This window comes from Etheostoma spectabile, chromosome 5 (assembly GCF_008692095.1).
Source record: "Etheostoma spectabile isolate EspeVRDwgs_2016 chromosome 5, UIUC_Espe_1.0, whole genome shotgun sequence".
In the NCBI taxonomy this organism is placed as follows: domain Eukaryota; kingdom Metazoa; phylum Chordata; class Actinopteri; order Perciformes; family Percidae; genus Etheostoma; species Etheostoma spectabile.
This window is the reverse complement of record NC_045737.1, coordinates 36,074,621-36,081,343: the sequence shown is the minus strand read 5'-3', so window position 1 is coordinate 36,081,343 and position 6,723 is coordinate 36,074,621. Positions and strand designations below refer to the sequence as shown.

Below are 6,723 nucleotides of genomic sequence, written 5' to 3'. Positions count from 1 at the left end.
TGTGTGTGTGTGTGTGTGTGTGTGTGTGTGTGTGTGTGTGTGTGTGTGTTTTGTTTGGCATTGTTTTCCTTATTATTATTTTAAGTCTCTACCCAGGGATATACACAAGTGCAGGCTATTATTGCCCGGGCAACTGCCCGTTTGCCCTGATTGGCTTAGCTGTCCATGTGGCGAAAGGGCCTAAATAAACTTTTCTTTCCTTCTTTCTTTTATTTTTCTGCTGTTGTGGCTGAATTAATACGACAATACGCCATACGCCAACATTACTAAAGTTAAATCAAACTGAATGGCTATATCCTCCAGTCTTGCCCTCAGCAACGCCCTCTGTCCCAAAGTCACGTGACTTTGTTTATATTCTCACACACGGAGAAGCGCAAATGAAAGGGTAAAAGCCAAGCCCTTCTGCCTTCACGTGGGTTTTTAAAGCTATGGATGATTATGACAAATGCCCTGTGAATAGTAACCAAACAAATCTACTTGGGCTTTGTATAATATGCAGCTTCAGCTTGTAATGTTGGCATCACGGCGCACAGCATTTCCTTATATTACGGTAAACTGCTACGCTATCAACCGAAGCTAACGACGGCCTACGTAGCAGCAGCAGGCTAACGGAGCTACGTTATGTCTGCTCCACGAGGGTGATGTAGAGAAGAGAGAGACTCAGGGATGGGATGGTCTGGACTCTTGAATCACGCTAGATTATACATTGTTTACAGTCAATATTTTACATGAGTTTTCAACCAACAATCAGATGTTAGTGAAAGTTGCCTTATTTTGTTATCAGATGATAAATTAATGTCCCAAATGGTTAATGTAATAAACTTGTGTAGCCTAATGTTAGTTACGTGTGCTTAAGTAGTCTAGGCCTTCACAACAAAGATGGCTGAAGAAGAGCGAGAAGGAGAAGAGATTAAAAGCCTGGATTAAACCTGTCAGCAGACCAGCTGGGAGAGAAGCATCTGATAAAGTCTACCATCCTGCATTATTCATTTAATGTGAAGCCTATTTTATCAGAAGCTTTTTCTTTAAGTTGAAGTAGGGTAATAACTCATTAAAACAAATGTTTCATTTAATAATAACTACACTGTAAATTGTGTCTGTGCCCTGTATAGCATTGTGAATTACTTATTACTTTAACATATTAAGAGCTTAAAAAGGTATACGAAGGTTGAATGGGGTGGGGGTCTTTCTTCTAGATTAGAGCAATAGCCCGTCCAAATGTCCCTGTCTCTACCTTACTTAGTCTTCTGTAGTATGATGCACTGTTTGTATAGAGAGCCTGCTGAGGTATTTCTTTTATTTCGTTAGATATGTTATATATTGTATATATATCTGTTCTATGTTATGTTATATATCTGGAACTGACATATGTTTTGACTGCCAGAACCCACATAAAAAGTAATAAGAAATTTTAAAAAAAAAAAAGAGAAAGAAAATAATGAATTTACTGTACAAACTAGTCGCAGACTAGCTGTCTGACATGTATGATGTATTTCTCTGAGGAAAGCTCAAGGATAACTGGTCAAGTGTTTACCTGACAACAAAACAACAACAAACATCACATCTATAATATCAGAAAAGTACAAAGATGACGTCAGTGGGGTTACATAACAAGCTATTCATTTGAATGGATCTTTTTCTCGGGCTCAAAGACAATCTCAAGAAAAAGGAATGTCAGCAGATCCAGTTTGGAAACCTTGAGGGGATGATGGATAGAGAGATGATGTACGGGAAAAACAGAGACAGAAATGATCACACAGCCGATGTTGGCAATAATGACTTAACGGGAGACAGGAAAAGCTGGCAGATGAGTGACAGAAAGAGAAGAGAAGACTATTTGGGGGAGTAAAGAGACTCCCACAGTCCGTGGTTATGCCTCCATCCGTGCAGCAGGAACAGCAGAGGGGCGAAGACGGGGAAGAACATCTCTTCATGCTAGAAAAGTTGTAATTATTTTAATTAGCCCTTGTTTAAATCTGAATGGAGGCCCAAAGCTGAGTTGCAGCACAGACTTGAATCCTCATAGTGCGTGTGTGTGTGTGTGTGTGTGTGTGTGTGTGTGTGTGTGTGTGTTTGCAAAGGGTTGACTTATTTATTTTTATGTCTGGCTCTGTGTAGCGGCAGCGTTCCCTGTCTCCCTGCCTGCTTATCAGCGTCTCCGTCCATCACTGCATAAAATGTCACAGGCGAATGGGGAGTGATAAAAAGTAAGAAAATATTATCTAAAGAGTAAGAAGAGCCGTGAGCAGCTCTGCGTGGTTATGGATCATCAGTTTCCGCTTGTACAGCCACATGCGGTTTCCATCCAAATATGGCACAAAGACTCTCCAAAAGAAAACGTATGTGTGATCAAATCCTAACACTGTAATATTAATATTAAGAGAGGGACAAACTATGGATCATGACTGGGATCCTATCAAACTTAAATAGAAACTGGTTTCAAAGAAGGATCATTAATGTAGTTATGAATGTAACATTGTATCATCGTTTGTATTTTGAACACCATTCACTGTGGAGGTTTGTGGATTTTAAAAGGATTATCTAAGGCGTGCATTAAAAAAATGATGCTACATACTCTATAATACTCCCTATACAGATAAACCTTAAATAAAACTAGAAACCATATTACGATGTGATCACACCAGCTCCAACGCCAAATCGAGCCAGGGTGTCATTTTCTACTTTCCACCACCCCCCCTACTTCCAGACCACACATCCCCGAACTCGGTCTTAATCCAGAACACAACTACACAGCTGTAACGTTTTGTGACTGCATCTTGCATGACTGTCCTGGCAGACGTTAAAAACACCTGGCAAAATACGCACAACAAGTAGGCCAGGAAAGTGACTTTCCTTTATCCAGCATGGTAAGTCGGACACTATATGAATCTGTAGAAAGAATATAAAGTGACATGCAACTGAGCAGCTAAATAGTCTGTTATCTCTCTTAAGACCAAAGTTAAATACAACTATCTTTGTGGCGATGCCTTTCATTGTATCTATGTTGGCACGTATTTCAGCAACATGGACAGAGGGCTTACGTCCACATGATGTAAAAACATACACACAGCAAGGCACATGAGAACACACACACACACACACACACACACACACACACACACACACACACACACACACACACCACACACACACCACACCACACACCCCAAACAACACACAAACACACACACACACACACACACACACACACACACACACACACACACACACACACACCGGCTCGTGGCTTGTTACCAGATGTCGTAATTAAAAGAGCTCAGATCAGAACCTCAAACGTTGAAAAATGATGCGGAAAACATGACGGAAATATGACACTACTGTTTGTTTTCATGTAATTATGTGAGGAAAATTACCGCTGCTCATCAATTCACACAGATAAGATGTTATCAGCTCTTTGGTGGATATTTTATATCGGTTTCTATTGCATTTGGTTTTTGATCAATACACTCAACTTTCCCACCTCAGCTAAGCACAACAACATTTTTGGCCGATATCTCAGGTTTTCCTTCCAGCGTCTCCACTCAGAGGACACATAAACACACATTGCAGTCTTCAGCTTCCTACATCCAACAGCCTGAACTCAGACTGCTGCACACACAGCTGAGACTCTCCAAAATTCTGCTGAGAGGAAAAAAAACAAATGGGTGTGCGTGTGGAAAAGAGAGCCAGATGGAGAAGTCAGAAAAGCAGGCCATTATTTCCCCCCCCTGCTAAGTAGCCAAGGAAACCGACCAAAGATGTCCTCATCCCGGGTTAGAGGTGATGAGTGACGGGTGATGGGTGACGGGTGACGGGTGACGGGTGGGAAATGGCTGCTGGAGGACAGAGAAGCTGATGGAGAGAGAGAGAGATTGGATTCTACCATTTATAGCTATAGTGCGTAGTTTCTGGCGCCCCCATGAGGGATTCTTAATATTACAAAATAACACTGTCCACGTGACGAGAGCCTTCAGCGGTCGGGCGACATGGAGAAAGTCAAACCATATTCTTGACCAATTACATCATTGTCAATATTTTTACGCTGTAGGGTGTTAAGAGTCTTCTTCTCTTATTCACTAGGGATCGACCTACTGGTTTTTCAAGGTTGATAGCCATACCAATTATTAGTAGCTAATACAACTGATATTTGGAACAGATATGCATTTCACAGTAAAAATGAAAATCTTTAAATCAAAATTAGGATTTTGCAATGTGACAAAATCCAAACACAAAAACTTTGTAATATGCTTTAAGCAATTATTTAATAAATTAGAAACTTTTCAACATAACATCCAGTAACAGAGAGTCAGCCAATCTTTCGTTGTAGCAAAACGCTCATATTTAGTAATAAAAATGTAACCGTAACGCCGGCAAAAACGACCGGCCCCTCACGGTGCCTTGTACCCGGCTCAAAGGTCTATGTTCGAGGAACTGAACCACCAACTACCGCTGATCCCACAGAGGTCTGCAGCGGCTTTAACAACCTGCAACTGTCGCTCTGCTCGCAGCCAGCCGGGGGGATATGTTGTGTTTGGGTGTGCATACATTTTCCTGAGAATGCATTGAATGTTCACAAGGTCTGGTTCAGCATCTGCTTATTTTCACATGACCCCCCCCCCCCCCAAAAAAAAGACTGAGGCATTGTGGGTAAAAATGTCATGTGTAAAATAATTATTTGACTTGTTTCTGATACAGAAGCTAGCCTCCTTATGTTGATTCTCTCTCTTTCTCTCCACAATGCCCTGGTGTTTGTCTAAGCGTACTGCACATGATGTCAGCCGGCTGCATACCACGTGAGAAGGTTTTTATTATAAAGAATTCAGTGGATGTTGTGGTTGAAGATTTCATAAAAGATAAATCATAAGCGTATAAGCAATGCAACATAAGCGTTTGCCGGCAAAGGGCAAGTTCTTATAAAGGGATGTCACAAGCGGCGGATTAAAGAAGACAGCGAGCCAACACCCTTGTGACATGTTGTTTATCAAATCTACAACAAAAAAAACAAAAAAACAAAAATCTAAAAATGTTCATCATGTTCTTGAAAACAAATGCCCTTAATGTCTTTATGACATCTAAAAATCTGCTCACAGTCACGGTCTGGGGACAAAAAGCTTTACTTTAGGCTTAAAGGATAAAACTGGAGTGCTTCTGTGTTTTTTTAGATTGTAGATAAATCCCAGGGACAGATCAAAACCAAATGAATATTAGTCTACAATCCCAATGTCTATTTGTTCCTGCTGAGGATGCACATCCTCAAAAACACAATTGTTGCTTTTTTTAAAGGTTTAGTCATTTCCTAAGACAGCTGATCATGTAGTTGTTAGCAAACAGGAGTCAAATGTGCACTTGTTAGCTTCTAATATTCTTTTGTTTTTAGGCCATTGGGAATTTGAACCCAAATTAAACAGTGAAGGTAAATCTCCACCACAAGGTAGAAACAGATTGATTTGGAACAGAGGGATGAGGAGTTTAAAAGCTGTATAGTGGATTGTAGGGGGGAACAATGCAGCTGTGGGGAAGCAGCAACACTAGAAAGAAGAAAAATAGCAAAAACACAATTATATATTATTTTAAAGAATGCTATTTCTAGATTGGAATACTGCAATGTAGTGTCCATGTATTGCTGTGGGAGGACACACTCTTCTTTTGTTTGTCTATTTCCAGTCTAGCTTTTTCTGCTCCTGCCTTTTATATATCAGCTATGCCTCCACACGAAGATTCAGAGCGATTTTCACACACACACACACACACACACACACACACACACACACACACACACACACACACACACACACACACACACACACACACACACACACACACACACACACACACACACACACACACACACACACACACACACACACACACACACACACACACACACACACACACACACACACTCTTGAATTCACCACCACATCATCTCATTATCATTTTCCTCTTTTCGCTAACCTCTCAGGCGATTCGTTCTGCAAGGCTGAACAAATGAAGAGGGAGAGAGAAAGACCACCAGTGTGATAAAGGTAATCATTTCTATAAGGATGTCTTCCAAAAGTCACTAAAAACCTAAACAAAATGTCATACTTTCTGAAAGAAATGATGACCTGTTGGGTATAATTTGTCGAAATCTTACCTGGATCTTGATTCACGTTTACTAGCTATGAAGAATGTATCATTTTACATTACATGTACTGTATGTATTTTGTCTCTCGTGCATAAGCAATGCAAATTTCAATAAATGCAAATGAAGATGAAAATGATTTGTTTTCCTTCAGAAGGAGACATTTGTTGTCACAACTTTCACATAGTATTAAATAATCCATCAAAGCATGTTAAACATTCTTGTTCCATTTCATATCAGTGCTGCCACACATTTTGCACATTAAGAAGATAAACTGCTCCACAAAGATGTTATCCGTCAAAATATATTGACTGTTACTTCATCAAAAGCTGCGTTTTGTGTTTAAGAAATCGTGTGTAGCTAGATCTGGTGCATCTCTTCTGCTTTGGGAAGATTAATGTTTTTATTCTCTGTCCCTGAGACAAATAAATTTAATTTAAAAAAAACTAAAACACAAAGGTGATGATATGTTAATGTTTTGTTTAGGGCTTATTCTGCTGCCCCCTAGTGGCCAAAACAACTTTGATTAATGCAGGTTATGCACACACACACACACACAAACACAACCACACCCACACACACACACACCCACACACACA

General features: G+C 40.2%; 1 protein-coding gene across 1 annotated transcript in view; it reads right to left on the bottom strand.

The window, feature by feature from the left end:
• plcl1 (phospholipase C like 1) overlaps positions 1 to 6,723 on the bottom strand; it is an 85,744-nt gene that overhangs the window by 65,586 nt on the left and 13,435 nt on the right. The window lies entirely within an intron of this gene.